The sequence below is a fragment of the Acomys minous genome (genome assembly GCF_964271855.1).
Source record: "Acomys minous genome assembly, chromosome: 17".
In the NCBI taxonomy this organism is placed as follows: Eukaryota; Metazoa; Chordata; class Mammalia; order Rodentia; family Muridae; genus Acomys; species Acomys minous.
Genome location: NC_140500.1, coordinates 23733303 through 23751670, shown reverse-complemented (window position 1 = coordinate 23751670; position 18368 = coordinate 23733303). Strand labels below are relative to the sequence as shown.

Genomic DNA, 18368 nt, shown 5'->3' with positions numbered 1-18368 from the left:
TAAAAAGTCCTACACAGATCAACAATGAGAAATTGAGTTGAAGAAGTAATTAAGGGAGCCTAGCAAAATTAAAGCCAAAGTAGAAAGAACTCATTGCTGAATTGAACAAAACTTCAAAAAGAAAATATTTTTTTTGAAAAGCTTCAAAAGGAGGAATTGCACCAAGGTCATTCTGTGAATCTAGCACAACCCTGATAGCAAAACCAGATGCGCACAAAGTGAAAATCCTCACTGAAATGCTCCCATGCCAGACTCAACAGCACATTGAACAAATGTACCATGATGCAATTGGTTTCATACTAAGAATACAGGGATGGTTTCACATTTACAAGCTGAGAACGGTAAAACAGCATATAAAAAGAAGAGATTAAAAATCACACAGTCATCTCAGTCAAGACACCAATTACAAATGGTCAAGGAGCACACACACACACACACACACACACACACACACACACACACACACACAGATGCTCAGCACAAATAACTATCAAGAAAATGCAAGTTGGCACTATGTTGAAATTCCATCTCACCAATCAAAATGGCTACCATTAGGAAAAGAGATGTTGGCAAGTCTTTGGGAACAACTGGTATTTAGGTAAATTAAGTTCAGAGCTTCTAAAAAATCCAAAATGAAACCAGTATACAGTCCAGGTTTACCACATCCACATAATTCCCATATTCACTAAAGCTAAGATGATGGAGACACCTACATCACCATGCCAGTCTCAGCACGACTCTATACAGCCAGCAATGGAGCCAGCATCAGCTCATCGGTCTAGGAGTGGATAGAGAAAATAGGAAATATGTGTACTCTAGATTTTTACTCATATATTTAAAAGAGAATTATCTTGTCTATAGAGAAATGCATATATTTAGAAATTGTCAATTTAAGAAAAAAATTATAAGACTAGGAGAGAAAGTAAAGAATTGCATATTGTCTCTCAAATGTGTAATCTAGGGAAAGAATAGAAATGAAAGCAGAGAGGCCCTGGTAAGAAAGAAGAGAGCTGGTGGGAAACATAGGATTGGGTAGTAAGTGGATGAATATGGTCAGAGTACATCATACTAATATTTGCAAATGTTTTTAGTCCTACATTACTTTGCATATTTATTATGCACTAAAACTAATATTTGTAAAAATTCTTTCATATATATTAATGCTGAATTTTGAAAATTCAGGGTGTCAGGCATAAATTCATCTCATGTATTTCCTCTCCATTTTTAAGAAGATGTATAAACAACTCAGTCATTGCAAGTAAGCAAACTCATCACAGAAGAGAGGTTCTGCCCAGTAGGCAATCTAAGCACAGTATTTTGTTACTTCTTCAGGTGTACCACAAGGAGGATGTTTTTTGTTGGAATTTCCATTGCATGAGCGAAGAATATGGAGTAGCACACCACATGGCCTACAGTGTTTATTCCATCAGCAAGAGCTATGTCTACATTGAGAAAGAAGCTGGCATCTTGCCCTGCAGCCGGAGTCACACAGTTCGGACACATTTTATTCTGAAAGGGACTGCCTTGATAGTGCTGAGAGAGCTCAGTTTTTACTACCTGGTGAGTTCTGGCTCCTAGCTAAGAAACACAAAGAATATTTTCATCTCCTGACCACGTCTCTCCTAATACATTGGGTTCTGGGCTGGGTATTTCTGCCTGGGTCTCACACAGTAGATTCATCAGTGAGAAGAAAGCCTTGTAAAATGCAGGTGTAAGCTTGGAAAATACTTTTTTATTTTAGGTCATGGCCCAGGGCAAGATCATCCAAACTGGGAGCCACACTCAGCACTTGCAGTCACGAGACCCAGGAAACTGTAAGTGTTTTTTTTCCACCCAGCAACAAGTCTTGAACTGAGTCCACACATGCTCACCAGTGGACTCTCAACACTGAGTAACTAAGGATGCCATGATGTGTGTAAGTCTCTTAAACACTGCACAGCAGGAGCTCAGAGTTCTGCCATCAAATATACGCTATCACTCATACCATGACCTTCAGGAAAAAAAATTTCAGATTCCTAAACTGAGTATCATTCAACAATGGTGAAAAATATCTATTCTGAAGATGTAGCACCTGAAAACACAAAGTACGCCAAGATACTCTCTATGTGTTCATGTAGAGATTAGCCACAACAAAACAAAATGTCTTCTCTTAGTGTCTGTCCAAAAATATCTCGAGGGTGCCAGCCTTGGTCCTTAAACCATTCTAGCTACACTGCTCTTGGTGTATTTGATTCATTTTTATTATTTTTTTGTTATGTGTGTGGTGCTTTGGAGTAAGCTGTCAGGGTCAGAGGCATCAGATCCCCCTGGGTATCCTGAATCTGGAATTACAGAGTTCTGAGCAGTCTAGTGTGGGTGCCAGGAATCAACCGTGGTTCCTTCCGTGGAGCATCATATGATCTTAACTTCTGAGCTATCTCTCCATCCCTTTACTTTTATATTTAAAGATATTTTACTTATGCTTTGAAAGTTACATGTATTTATACAACGTACTTTAGTTATACCTGCTACCTATTAATCCCTACCAACTCCTCACTGGCTCGTCCACCAGGCCGAATCAGTAGTTTAAAAGAAATGAAAATCCCAACCATTTGATTTTACTAAAGGAGACTCAGGAGCCAGATGTTGGGTGAAGACCTGCCAGCTCAGAAAGGCAGAGAGAGCCCAGCTGACCTTTCTACTCTGCTCACATCTCAAAAGATAAAAGCCCAAAAAAGTTAACTAGCTCAGCTGACAGCCCAGGAGGAAAAGACCAAAACCACCAAGGCCAAAGGCTTGCTAGTGCAAAGCCCAAAAAAAGCCTCCTTATGCATGCTTTCTTAAATACCCTTCTCTCAAAGTCCCTCCTTACTACTTAGTCCCTGTCAGCTGGTTTCTTGATCTAACTCTTGACCTAGGCTTAACTTATTAAATCCGGTGTACAGAAAACTCTTGGATTTAATGTATGTGCTAGGGTAGGGTAGATCCACACCTTAATCACCTGTTTACAGTAAACAGAAATTTCTTGGAGTAAAGGTGTGTACTAGGGCTCAACCACGCCAAACATGAAACAGGTTTCTACATATCCCAAATCTCAGCATTCACAGGGATCAAATATCCCTCAGCATTCTTCCTTACTTTATTTCTTGTGTTTTTTGTTCGGCCTGTATTACCCGTGTGTGTGCGTGTGGTATAGGGCCATCCCCTGGACCATTGACAAACTACCTGCGGCGGCATCCATGAAGAAATCTGATTCTTCCTCCCCTTCATAGCTATCAGCTGTCAATAGCTCCTCAACTAAAAGTGGGTCTTCATGAATCCCTCCCCATTCATGCTGGGATATTGACTAGGGCTTCATGTTGTGAAGGTCTTGGGCAGGGAATCATAGCTGCTGTGAGTTTATATGTGAAATCACCCAGTTGTGTCCTGATGACATTTACTCAGTTCTACCACAACTTGACTCAATTGTCACTCCCTTAATCAGGCCTCTTCCATCTGCTCCTATTTAAACCCCAACTTACCCTTGAGTCCTGGTATTCTCAGTGCTCATCATCTTGCCATGGTTTCCTTCCCAAATGGCGTTTGCCACATGCAAACATAGTTCCTATGATTTACCTGTTTATTATCGATTTCTCTTCCTTTGGATATCAACCACAGGAAGTGCATGGATTTACATATGTAGTGTCACAGACATTTTCCAACTACTTTCTAGGAGTGGCAGATATTTAATTGATGCTCAACAAAATTACGTAATTGGGGGCTTCTTTGTCACTGACCAATTATAAAAACTGCTTAGGTATTTAACCAAATATCCATCTAGTCCTTCCACAAACACTAAATGGGAATCACAGAAGGTTTGGGAATCTCCTTAGCTTCAACAAAACAGCAGAGACTTCAATTTTCTCTCAAGAAATGTAAATGCTGTGAACATTTCAGTGAGATACAAGATAACAAAGATATGCTTATAATTGTCAATGTGGCTTGCTCCTCTGAGATGGCCATTGGTTTTCAGCTCCCTGAGTACCAGGCTGTCATCTCTATTATTTTTCCTCTTATCTAAATAATAAAATGAAACATCAGTCTAGGCATTTCATCCTTTTTTATAACAGGAATTGCTGCAGAAGTCTTTTGGGATGCTAAGGTGTAGAAGAGACAAAGTGTTAGTATATGATTAGCTATAATTTTACAGTGAGCACCTAATGGGGGGTATCTTGCAGTGAGCTCCCTACACCCTCCTGAGGTCATTAGCATGCAAACAATTAACCACAGAACAGTAAGAGCATCTTCCACCTACAGACAGTCCTTCAAATCCCTGTTTATTCATCTGGGTTTTCCTGTCAGCATTCTGATCCATTACCTTCTCCTCCCATTCCCTTTAGCTCTAGAGAAAGGCAACTTTACCTTGGAGATCCCTGTGGAGTTCAGCATGGCCCCTGTGGCTAAATTGCTCATCTATGCCATCTTGCCTGATGGAGAAATGATTGCAGATTCTGCAAAGTTTAACATTGAAAAGTGTCTTCTCAACAAAGTGAGGAACTTATTTCCTAAAATTTATATTTTAAAAAGAGGGGTGGAATGTTTTGAGAACACAGATTTCAGTTAATTAACCAAACCCAGTAATTTGTGTGTACCTCGGTGGCAAAGATGAGAGAGCCAGACTTCAATTCACAAACCTCCAAAATGGTTGGAGGCTGAAGAGGAAAGAGGCAAGGAAGTGGGGAAGCAACAGAGGGGAACCAAATTATTAACAAACTAAGTTTAATTTCTTTTATTGTTTTTTCTACCCTTGCACATGTGCATATGAATGCACAGAACTTTTGAGAAGTCTGTTTTCTTCTTCTACATGAGTCCAGAATATCAAGCTCAGGTCACCAGACTTGACAGCAGGTGCCTTTACCCACCGAGCCATCTCATAGACCCTACATGTTACATAATTTCATGCAAGACCAGTAATAGGACGCTCCTTTCAATACAGCCCAGGCCACAGCTATTTGCTTCATTCCCTGAAATTAAATAGGTAGAATTGAGAAATGAGTGATAGAGATGATCAGACAAAGATAGATAGATAGATAGATAGATAGATAGATAGATAGATGAGAGAAAGAGATAAATGTAGACACATCTCCAATTAGAACACTGATTTTCAGCCTTGCCGTGGTGGTGCCCATCTTTAATCCCAGCACTCGGGAGGCAGATGCAGGTGGGTCACTATGAATTTGAGGCTAGCCTGGTCTACAAATCAAGTCCTGGGAAACCTTGTCTCTGGGGGGAAAAAGAATTCAGATTTTCCACCTCAGGTATAAGACTTATCATGAAAAGGCTCTTAAAATGGAGTAACTTAGGGACTCCTGGGTGCTTGCCACATAAAGTTCTGATAACAGCACTCATTTAAAAGAGTGGGTCATGACTGCAGGCTCCCACAGCCCCAGTGCTGTGGAGGTCAGAGGCAGGAGAATTACTGGACTTGCTGGCTTCCTGTTTAGCTCCAGGATCTTGAGAGATACTCAAGGGAATGAGGTACAGAGGAAAGCAGGCCACCCATACCCTCCTCTGCTCTCTGTTGGACACACGGGTACATACACTTACAAACATGTGTACTTTACACCACACTCAAGCAGTTGCATGTGCACACATACCAAAATGAGCTATATGCAAAACTTTTAGGAAGCCTAAATGGACATTTTTTGCTTTGGGGTTTGATATATCTCCCGTTTTCCTAAATCAATCCCAGTGGGAAAGGGGAGGCTAAGAGCCTCAGCTAAGCTTCTGGCAGTAGTCTCAACCTGGAAAAACAGACATGCAGTGCAGAGTTACAAGGTGACTCCATGTGACAGAACCCCTGCTAAACTTGATTTCTCTTCCCTCAGGTGGACCTAAGCTTCAAGCCAGCCCAAAGTCTTCCTGCCTCACAGGCCCATCTGCGTGTCACAGCTTCTCCTCAGTCCCTCTGTGGCCTGAGAGCAGTGGACCAAAGCGTGTTGCTCCTGAAGCCTGAAGCTGAGCTCTCTCCTTCCTGGGTGAGTCCTGGTCAGCTTCTGCCCAAGAAAGGCCACGCCCAGAAGCTCTGAGCAGGAGGAGCCCCTGGTGCTGGATAAAGCAGTGATCATTCAGCCACTAGGGCTCTTGAACGTATGTATGCTGCGTTTAATGCTATGGACATCTATAATGGAGCTCTACAGTATACGATCCCGAAGAACACCTCAGAAAACTTCAGCCAATACTCAAGACAAACCAGGAAATAAAGCAGTCAGTAAGCTGCAAAGCTTGCATGTGACCCAGGCTCTCTGTGTCATTACTGCTCCTATCTTACTCCAGGAGTGGCTTGTCCCTTTCAGATGCTCATGATGGAGCTTTTCAGAGTGAAGCTGCCAGTGGGAGCCAAAGGAAATGGTTCATACTTATGGAATCTTACACATCTCAAGAGTCCCCCAAATGAGAAAATGATATAATGCTTTAAAATTTGAAAGATAAGATTCTCAACTTGTTTTGAAAATTCCCAGAAACACTACTGAAACCATAAATTATTTCCAGGAGCTTTGTCCAAGTTAATGATAGTGAAACTCTTCTTTATACTGAATTAAGACAGTATTTATTAGGAACTGTTACATAGTCAATGTAATATCTTAAAATTATTATTGACACTGGCTAATACCATGTTTTAAAACGTAATGTACATTTGTACATTGAAAAAACAGAAACCTTTAGTCCGAATAATGCTGGGAACTTACCTGTCTTGATCAAACACGTAAATTAAGCCAGAATTTAATTTTATTTAAATCATAATATTTTTATGGTCCACGTACAGAAAGTGCCTTACAAAGTACAGTACTAAAATGTTTTATTGTGAATTTTTACTTCCTCCAAATCTATTAAATAGGAGATTTCTTGAACTATTGTTGTAGCTGACAAATATTTTAAATGTGTTTAGTTTTAAACTCATGTACTGCCTTAAGGGTCTGACAAGAAACAGGAAGGGCGTTCCCCTGCTCCCACCACTCTGCCCTACCCACGCTCTGGGTGCCAGTACTTTCAACAATTGCAGCTGCTTCTTGAGCATCAAGTGATTTGCTGTGAAGACATTATTTTCTTTTCGTGTCTTCTAAGAAAGAGGACCCCTTGTCTCCTGTTTCTGACAGATATACAACCTGCCAGAAATGCAGCACAAGGACTCTATACCAAGTTCCCACCAGCTGCCCGAAGGCCACTTCCATTGTGTCTGGCCTGGAGATGAGGCCCTTGGTCGTGTCTCACACCCAGTAAGAGAAGACAACGAGAAGGACGTCTATGAATACCTGGACGTAAGCCATATTGTCCTCTAACATGCTGCTCTGTGAATTATTTAGGTTTAATGAAACATTGTATCAGTAAAGAATTCTAGAGTTGTGCCAGGGATTGAAATAACTGTCTGACCACCCACCTTACATGTGGTAGACCTTGGGTTCAATTCCAGGCATTCCAAAAACTGCATCTTGGAAAGTGCCCAGTCTAGGCTAATTTTTTTCTCTTTTTATTGAAGAAACTGGACCAGAATGGGTAAGTGATATTATTATTATTATTGTTGTTGTTGTTGTTGTTGTTTTTGTTGTTTTCTTGAGACTGGCTCTCACTATGTAGCTCTGGCTGTCCTAGAACTCACTAGGTAGAACAGGTTGGCTTCGACCTCCCAGAGATCTGCCTGCCTCTGCTCTGCCTCTGCCTGGCAAATGCTGGAATTAAAAGCATGCACCACCTTCTTAAAATACCATAATTGTGTTAGAGAGAAGGTCCAAGCATATGCCTTACTATGAACTCTGTGCTGCTCATTGCACTCTCTAGAGAGTATGAAAAACACAATTGAAATAGGAATCCTACTTGAACATGTGAAACAATACCTGATTTACTTACTGTAATTTTTATACACACAGAATTTTTTTCAGATTTTTGAGATATTTTGCTTGATTAATAATCTCTCTTCTAGGACATGGGTTTAGTGGCATTAACCAACTTGAAGATCAAACATCCCAAATCATGTATTGCCAATTACGGTATGCCAGAAGAAGGTAAAGTAGCAATCCATCGTTTATTTTCAGAACCAAAATAGATATGAGTTATTTATAAAAGGTGATTATGAAATTGTAGAGCACATATAGCATCCAAATAAGAGAGAAAGAACCCAAAGTTACCTGAACAAAATGTGCTCAAATTCATGCTGGTATTACAGGAAGGATGAAGGCTGGAGTCTCTTCCTTCTTTGCCTTAAAATAAAGAAAAATGCAACAGTTACTCTAATAGAGAATCACTGTGTGAACTGTGAAGAACTTTTTGTAGATGTGTCACGAGGGGAGAAGAGAATTCCCTAAGGAATAGAGACGAAGCAGTAATGGGAAAGTCAGGGCTTGCAAATAGAAGTAAAAACAGTAAAAGAAAAGCAGTGAGTCAAAGGCACATATACTTAGGTGTATTTGAGGGTCCTGGAGGACTTGTACCTGCACATGTTGGAGCAAGAACACCTCCATCACATGAGAAGTCGCAGCTTGAAGATTCAGTTGCTGAGACCATTCGAAAATATTTTCCTGAAACCTGGATCTGGGATTTAGTCTCAATAAAGTAAGTAATTTCCAGTTGTATGATTTGGACTATGTATGAAATTTTCTTTGTCTTCTAGTATTTCTCTAATTAATGTGTATCTTAAACAAAGGAAATGACTACGTTAAGAAAAACAGTGTATCAACCAGTCAATTATAAAATGTATGTATTTTCCTCATGCCCAGAAAAAAGGCACATAAAAATCATCATGTACCTTTTTGATGCTTACAGACATTCAGGAACACCATAAGTGAGGCAGTCCTACATGGAGCAGGCCACTAGACTGTAACAGAGTAGGCCGTGTAGGTCGACAGTTGTTGTATGGTATTTCAGAGATAGGGTTCAGAGACAGCTTCAAATCTATGTTCCAATTTCCAATAACACGAAGACTCTGAAGGGCCATAAGGCTATGATCTGAGTTTGGAAAACAGGACTACAGAAAGACGTTTTATTTCTCCATTTGGAGTCCTGTTTACACTGTTCACTTCCTATCACTCCTCTGAAGGACTCAGCAAGGCTGCGTTCCATCATGGTTACGAGTCACCGTCTCAGAAATAACTAGTAGATGTGCTCACTTCCTGTGCTTCACCTTCTTCTTCTCCAGCTCCTCAGGAGTAGCTGACATGGATGTGACGGTCCCTGACACCATCACTGAATGGAAGGCCGGAGCCCTCTGCCTGTCCAACGACACTGGACTTGGCCTCTCCCCTGTGGCATCTCTCCAAGCCTTCCAGCCCTTCTTCGTGGAGCTCACGATGCCCTACTCTGTGATCCGTGGAGAAGCCTTCACGCTCAAGGCCACTGTGCAGAACTACCTTCCTTCGTGCATCCGGGTGAGCACCTTTCTGAGTTAAGCTTGTCTATTGCGGACGAGGACAATTAGTGTATGTAAATTATAACTAAGAATTAAATGAAAGGAAGGAAAAAACTGTACTAAATCCATCTGCACTGGTTCCAAATGCTTAATTCCTAGACTCTAGCTAAACATATACAGCACAGAGGTTAACAGTATGGACTCTACATAAGATGTATTAGGTGAATTTTTTGCCCATATTTAATCAGTACATGCTGTACTGACAGAGACAAGATGTTCCATGAGGCCTCCGTAGACAATCAAAAGATATAGTCCATGTAGATGTATGAGGCTCTAGTCAGGAGAAATGGCATACTGTTTACAGTGGGTTTTGCTTTTGTTAGAGGCAGTTGTAAACTTTAATAGTTAAAACTCTAGTACGGTAAATATATTTCTGCCATCAAAATAAAACAGAGATAGAGAAATATATAATTATCTCCCTACTTGTTTGTGTAGATAATACATGGTGATAGCTGAATAACATTGTGGATATGTTTGTGCATATGAAATCCACGACATTTAGGCACATGATTTTTCAAAGCACCCCTCCTGATCTCTTTTTAACATAAATACCCTTCACATTCTTTCAACTATCTCCTCCCATGCATAAGTGCTGTCCTTATACGGTAACATCTCTTCTATTTTCCCCCTGTGGGGCCACAGGTGAGTGTGGAGCTGGAAGCCTCTCCTGATTTCACAGCTGTCCCAGTGGCAAAAGACCAAGATTCTTACTGCCTCTGTGCTAATGGCAGGCACACTGAATCCTGGTTGGTAACTCCCAAATCTTTAGGTGAGTGAAAAATTTTGTAAGGAGACTTTACCCAGAAAGGGTGAGTGTAGGAAGGTTCCTTAAACTGCTTTCTTCCCATTGGGTCCCTAAGTGAAAGCTTTCAGTCAGTTTACCTTTCTCTTTCAGAGAGCCTTGGCTGACCTGACCTCTCCCTGTAGACCAGGCTGGCCTCTAACTCACAGATATCTCCGTGCCTCTTCTTCCCAGTGCTGGGATTAAAGGAGTGCACCCCTACACCTGGCCCAGCTTACCTCCTTCTTTAAATACTGGGCAAGCCCCTGCATTGCTCACAGACCTAGGATACCTTGCAGATCTTGAGGCTTGGCAGATGCCGAGTTCCTGGCACATCTGAGCTTAGCTCCTTGGACCATGTGTTTCAGGGAATGTGAATTTCTCTGTGACTGCAGAAGCACGACAGTCCCCAGAGGCCTGTGGCTCTGATGTGCCCACAGTGCCTGAAACGGGGAAAAGGGACACAGTTGTCAAAGTTCTGATAGTTGAGGTGAGTAGACCTCCTTGACTGGCAGTGTGCTGAGTCCAGATAGTGGAGCAGTGTTGACTATATGTAGATGAAAAACAAAAGTTAATAACATATGACGTTGAGATATTTCATAGCAAGTGGTAAGCCCATGCTTTTAAATCCGTGTATGTTCTGGTTTCTTTTCCTGTTCTATTTTCTTAACTGAAGCTTGGGGGATGGTCTATACCAGTTTATCTTCTTAGAGCTATACCTCTTCCTTCTGATCCTATCATGTCCCCTCCTTTTTATTACATTTCCTTATTACCTTCTTTTTGACCAGGCAGGCCCAAAATTTCATGTTTATGCCAATCTTGATACGGTGGAAAGTTATGTCATCTAATTCTAGTCCATAGCCTCACAAGTAAAGAAATTGTCACTCAAAAAAAAAGTCTCCAGCATTTTTGTATTTGCATACTCAGTAATTTCTCTTGTCTGAACATTCTGTCTTTTTGTTCAAGCCTGAAGGAATTAAGAAGGAGCACACCTTCAGTTCATTCTTCTGTGCATCAGGTGAGGACAGATCTCTTGCAATATTTTTGTAAGAAAACCAGGGTGCTTGAATACCTTATAACCGCTTAAAAATGAATAAACAGCAAAACCAAGAGCCTCATAAAGGTCACTGACCTGAGGCAGCTGTCAAGGGTATAGTCATAGTTTCATGGGAATTCAGAGCTCATCAAAGCTCTTTTCTTTGGAACACAGAGATGTGTTTACCTAACCCATCTCAGTGCTTAGAATGTTATGGGTAGGAAATAGCAAAAAAGAGGTCACAATTGAAAAATTCTGAAAAAGAAAGGAAGGAAAGAAGGAAAGAAAGAAACAGAAAAAAGAAAATGGGGAGGATATAGACAATATCTTCAAAATGACTATATATATATATATATATATATATATATATATATATATATATATACACTCAGATCATAAATAAATGAATACAGAAACTTCTACGAATGAATAAATCCCATCCATAAGCCAAGCGACATCATGATATGTACTCAGCATACCATTTCCCTTTAATGGTTGTTTTTATGACTTGCTCTTTTATTCCTGCCCCTTGCTGGAAGTTGACTATTGCAATGGAAACACAGCAGCATATCACACAGGGGGAAGCTCACTGCCCCTTCTGAGGGACAGGCATAAAGATAGCATGTGCACTCACAGTGACAACTGCATTGCTGGCACCTGTATTAGTGAGTTGGTGTAGTGCTTGCTCAAAACATATTTGTTATAAGAATTTTTAAATTGGAATAATAGTTTTAATTCAATATAAAATCCATATTATATGAAGGTTAACAGAAGAGATAAAACGAAGCAAATTTCTTTGTGAAAGGTATAAACTAATGTAACAGTTACTAATACAACGGGCAGAAGAAAACCATCATATAAAGCAAAATCCTTTAAATGTTTTTCTTTTTTTCCTTTTTATTAATTCATTCATATTTCATCTCAATAATTATCCCATCCCTTGTATCCTCCCATTCCTCCTTCCATGCTGCTTTCCCCCTACTCCCCTCCCTTATGACTGTGACTGAGGGTTACTTCCTACCCCTGTATATGTGCATAGGTTATCAAGTCTCTTGGTAGTAGCCTGCTATCCTTCCTCTGAGTACCACCAGGCCTCTCCATCAAGGGGATGTGGTCAAATATGGGGCCCAGAGTTCATGTGAATGTCTGTCCCCACTCTCCACTAACTGTGAAGAATGTTCTGTCCATTGGCTAGATCTGAGTCGGGGTTTGATGTTTACTGCATGTATTGTCCTTGGCAGGTGTCAATATTATAGAGGGATCTCCTCAACTGGATGTCCCTATTCCCAGAAAACACTAACACACACACACACACACACACACACACACACACACACACACAGAATTTACCTTAAGAAAAATTTAACCAATAAACACATCTTCATGTGTTTAATAGAATAGCTAAATAAGGCATCAACAGAAGCAGAGGATCACAGATCACAGAGACTCGGACATTCATTTTGGGCAGATGCTTTGCTGCAATACAACAGGTGATAGAAGGGGAGGCAGTGGAGCTTGGCAAGACAGAAGTACCAGGAAATGTGGATTTGTGATGTTTATATCAAGACCATTTTTCTAAGGAGGAAAATAATCAAAGTTTAAGGCACAGTTCTAAAGCAACTGGCCTTAGGGGACTCTAGAAATACATAGAATAGACATGATCCTCTACCCATTTGTTTTGCTTATTAAGATGCTGTGCTATCAGAAAACTTGTCCCTGGTGCTCCCACCGACAGTGGTGACTGATTCAGCAAGAGCCCATTTCTCTGTGTTCGGTGAGTCAATCCATCTCTGGAGGATGTGGGACAATAGTCACTACCATTTCTCCTCCCCAACCATGATTCCATATATGGCTTCTGAACTACTACACTTGAATTCTTCAACATCCCTCTTTTGTCTCTATCCCAGCACACCTCACCCTAAAAATTCCTTCATCTCATTGACAAGCGATCCTATTGCACGTGTCATTTTTGTTCCTGAAGATAATGGCTGTTCTAATGTCACACCTCTCACTTCCAGGTGATATCTTGGGTTCAGCCATAAAAAACACACAAAACCTTCTCCACATGCCCTATGGCTGTGGGGAGCAGAACATGATCCTTTTTGCTCCTAACATCTACGTACTGAAATACCTGAAGGAAACCCAGCAGCTGACCCAGAAGATCAAGTCCAAGGCCATTGACTACCTCATTGCTGGTCAGTAAGGCGCAGAACCCCTGTTTTGTTCTTGTAAATGTTTTCTCTGGAAGTGGAGCTTAGCATTGCAGGGGGAAGGCTGAGCAGGGTTCTCTGTCAGTCCTAAATGCCAAGGCACATGAGAGTATCTCTGGCTTCAGACTTTTATGCTGCCATTCTCTGATGCACCAGTAGCTTTAAAACACACCCAAAGCCTTCCATTCCAGGTTATCAGAGGGAGCTGAACTACAAACACAAGGATGGCTCTTACAGCGCCTTCGGGGATAAAGGCAGTCAGAGTGAAGGAAACACTTGGTAAGAAGAGTCCACTATGTGCCAGGCCTTGTTCAGCCCTTGCTCCTCATGGCAACTATACATGCAACTTGTATAATGGAAGTATAAACAATGCCAGGGCCTCAGAGGCACATATTGGAGGCAGCACAGATTATGCATCATAGAACTAAGACTGTCTCAAGCCTCATCCTCTTTGCCTCTGTACCACGTGTTTTACTGAACTCAACAAGGTGACCTTTTCATTTCTCACCAAGATCTCTCATCATTAAATGCCTGGATCCACATTACTGAACATCCAAAGATGCTCATCCTGAGACATGGAAGGCTATTGCCACTCTTCCCATGGCCCTGCATTACATGAGAATGATTATTGAGATAAAACACACATATAAACAACCAACAGGTGACAAAGGAAATAGAGACTGGTGGAAACAGAAAGTAAGCCAAGAAGAGGGACATAATTTTTGAGGCATAATATATATGGCTAGGGATTTAGGAGAGGAGATTTTTTTCTTAACTACAAAAGAAAATCATCAGAAGTGGGAAGGGAAACCCCTTAAGGTGAGGGTGCAGGTGTACTGAGTAAACAAGATAGAAGGAATGAGAAAGAAAAGCAGGAAGCACCTAAAATCTCACTGTAGTGTGTCCATATCCAAGAGAACACAGGAATGGAGGCTGGCTTTGGAGTAGCCAGAGACCTTGTCCAGCTGCATGCTCTCAGAGACTCTAAGACTGATTGCTTAGAGGTGTGGGGCCTCTGGGAACCCATGTATGTTGGTTCTGCCCCACAACACAAGCTTCCTTCCCTGTTCTCCCTCCCATGTCAGGCTCACAGCCTTTGTGCTCAAGTCTTTTGCCCAAGCTCGAGAGTTCATCTTTATCGATGAGAAGCACATCACTGATACCTTCAAGTGGCTCTCCCAGCAGCAGCAGGACCACGGCTGCTTCAGGAGCTCTGGACGGCTGTTCAACAATGCCATGAAGGTGATCTTTTCTGAACGACTTATAAGCGTGGTACTAAAACCCTTCACAGTCAGGCCACACTACTTACTGTGGGGAGGAATGAGCGTTTAGGTGAGCAATGAATGTGGTTTTTTAATAAGGAGGACATAAATGAGAACTTCCGTTGAATACAAGGGACTGGCCATGATCGGGGAAGACATCTTTGATGGGTTGCTTGCTGTATAGTTTGCCTAATTCCCTCCTTTTTATTTGCAGGGAGGAGTAGAAGAAGGAGTGACCCTCTCTGCCTATATAACCATCGCCCTCCTGGAGAGCTCCCTCCCAGATGCAGTGAGTGCCACATTGTTTCTCCAGCTTCCTAAACTGGTGCAAAGCCTATGGCTTTCTACCCGCCCTAAAACCAAGTGGCAGTTTTGTTCTGTTTTAAAAAAACAAGCAAACAAATACACAAACAAAAAACAATCCTTTACATTTATCAGATTCCATTAATGAGCATCCAATTATTCAATGAAATACTGGATATAGTCCAAAATCAACTTGAAAACACAGCCTTTAATACTGTCCCTATTAGTCTGCATTTTAAATGGAACGTAGTGTATATATATAAAAGAATGGCCCCCAAGAGATAGAGTATAGAAAGATAATCAATAACAAGTAGAAGATAGGAAATAATGAAGGGTGGAAGGGAGGGAGGAAAAGAGGGGAGAGGGAAGCAGAATAATTGATTTGAAAAGTGCAAATTCCCATAAACTCCATGTTTGCTCCAGGACCTCGTAGGACCCTTTTCCACATAGTTCAGGTTTCGTTGTTCTGCCAACAGCATCCTGTTGTCTCCAGAGCCCTGACCTGCCTAGAGTCATCCTGGAAGACAACAGAACAAAGGGAAAACCACAACTCTGTGTACACCAAGGCACTGCTGGCCTATGCTTTTACTCTGGCAGGGAACCAGGATAAGAGAAAGGAAATCCTGAAGTCACTGGATAATAACACTATAGAAGAAGGTAACAATGTGTCATTGTCATTTTTCTCTCTGATTGGTCCAGAGACCGACAATGGGGAGTGTGGAAATAACGTTACATTTTAGTTTCTTCTCTGTGGCACACTGCTGTTTCTCCTTGGACTGATCCAGGAGCCAAAGGCAGGCAGACTTCTGTGAGTTCAAGGCCAGCCTGGTCTATAAAGCAAATCCAGGACAGACAAGGCTACACAGAGAAACCCTGCCTCATAAAACCAGAAAGAAAGAAAGAAAGAAAGAAAGAAAGAAAGAAAGAAAGAAAGAAAGAAAGAAAGAAAGAAGTTAGTCATTTAGCCTGATGCAGTGGCTCATATCTACAATCCCAGCTGCTGGATCACTTTGAGTTTGAGGCCAGCCTGGTCTACAAAGCCAAGCCCAAGACACCCAATGTTACACAGAGATACTCTGTCTCAAAAACAAAACAAAAACACAATTAGTCTTTCTTCTCTACAAAAGCCTTCTCCACAGTATTTACTAGTAGTGTGACCAAAACCAACAAATGTAAAATCAGAGTAGAATGTACACAATTCCTAAAGGGAAATACAGTCAAACTTAACCCTTTCTTTCTGATGTGTGTGTGTATATATATATATCAGGAGCAGCAAAAACTATGAAGAACACAAAAAAGAAACTGTGCTTCAAGGCTTTGCTATTGTAGTTGCAACTTTGAAACCAATGGGAAACTTTACTAAGTCATTGGCCTGAACACTGAACAAGCTGTGTTTTGCCATTGAGGACTTCCTTTAGTCAATATCTTAGAAATTTCTGTCCAGTCTTTCTCAGGCAGAACCCATGACACCAGTTGCAGACCATTTCCTTCTTCCTAAGTGTAGACATGTTTGTGTGTTGACTACTCACACTTTTTTTGACTACTCACACTTTTAATTATTTCTCTATTTTTACCCTAAGGCAACTCCATCCATTGGGGAAATACTGAGGAACCCAGGAAATCAGAGGATTCTCTGTATGAGCTCCGGGCTCCCTCTCCTGTAGTGGAGATGAATGCCTACATCCTCCTGGCTCTTGTAGCTGCCCAGCCAGCCCCGAGTCCTGAGGACATGGCTTTGGCAATGCGCCTTGTGAAGTGGCTCACAAAGCAGCAGAATTCCTATGGCGGCTTCTCCTCCACACAGGTGAGTGATTTTCCTTCAGTGTCCTTGTGCAGTCAGGGGATTTGAACAAGAGATGCAGGAACAATGAAATGGGGGAAAGAGGGGAAAGAAACAAGGGAATATTGCTCTTGAGTATTTTGAGTCTGTAGGAAGTGAGGGATAACACATTCTATATTAAATTATCCCGGGTACTGTACCAAGTCACAGGAGTTCTCTTCATGCCACGATTGGTTAAATGGACCTATGTTGCTGAGAACTTCTAACCCAGACCCAATCCTTGACTTAAAACAATCTCAAAAATCCCGGAGTGTCCAGAATCCTAGATGTAATTCCCTCACTCTAGAATAGCACGTGGAGTACCTGAAAGATGCTCTTTGGACCAAACTGGCATCTTTATTGTCCTGCTGTCCTTAGATGCAGCTATTTCCCTTCTCCTGACAGACCCTCCTAATGGTGTATATGGGTAGATCACCCTCAGGTTTTCCCCAAGCTGCCAGGGGCTCCTGCTGCCCCGCTTTACCTCTTGATGCTGGAAACAATCAGGATTGTAAACCATTCGCTTTAGGCCTAGAGAGATGGCTCAGTGGTTAAAAGCACTGGCTGCTCTTCCAGAGGTCCTGAGTTCAATCCCCAGCAACAAGGTGGCTCACAGCCATCTATAATGTGATCTGATACCCTCTTCTAGCGCTCAAGTATACATGGAGGCAGAGTACTATATATGTAAAAATAAATCTTTTTTAAAAAATTGCTTTATCATCTACTCAGTGTAACTCTCATGAGGTGATATCTGCCCCCCATCCCTGCTCCAAAAAACCAAATCAAATATAATATCATTCATTTATGCTCTGGGTATTCTGGGCATATATGGCACAGTTAATCTCCAGAGAAATATAGTGAAATGGTAGGTTTCTCTAAAGAGAAATAAAATGTACCAAGAAAAAACCTTCCATGACACCAGGAACCTACCAATTGCACTTCGACTCTTTCATTCTTTCCTTTCGATGGACAGTCTGTATTGTGATACTAAACCCTCACTGTGCATTTATTTCTGCTCTCTCACTGGTCTCTGTAGTCAGGGTAGCATCTGGAGCTATCTTGGGATAAGGAAGAATCCTGAAGGAGATGCTCTCTGGAGCATGGCGGACTTCCTCACAGAGTATGCCACCCAAAAGCAAGGCAAGGAAGGGCAGCTCTAGATGACAGATTTTCTGTTTGAAAAGGCTGAGGCATACCCCACACTTAGTCATGGTGTTGGTGTCTCTTGACTGCTCACCAACTCCAGGAGAAGGTTTGGTGATGAGAGCAGGCACAGGATTTTGTGAGAAGATGAAGAGCACCACTGTGAGAATACCAGACAAAGGAAAAAAGGCTGTACATGCTGGGGAAATTAAGTCTAAAAAATATTTTCTGCTGGCTGCAGGGATTTGCAGATGCTAGAGCAATCTGTGTAAAGAGGAAAATGCGGGGAATGTTTTGATTCTCAAATGTACCCTAAACTAAAGGCTGAAATGAAGTCTAAAGAACAAATAATTAGAGACTTAACTTCATGACGCTTTTGTCACAGCTGAAATGAAC

At 41.5% G+C, this 18368-nt stretch overlaps 2 protein-coding genes across 2 annotated transcripts in view; both read left to right on the top strand.

The window, feature by feature from the left end:
* Positions 1-18368, top strand: part of LOC311588227 (murinoglobulin-1-like) — a 212462-nt gene that overhangs the window by 25969 nt on the left and 168125 nt on the right. The window lies entirely within an intron of this gene.
* The window catches only part of LOC311588228 (murinoglobulin-1-like), a 102374-nt gene that overhangs the window by 79950 nt on the left and 4056 nt on the right, over positions 1-18368 (top strand). The gene's annotated exons all lie outside the window — the stretch shown is intronic.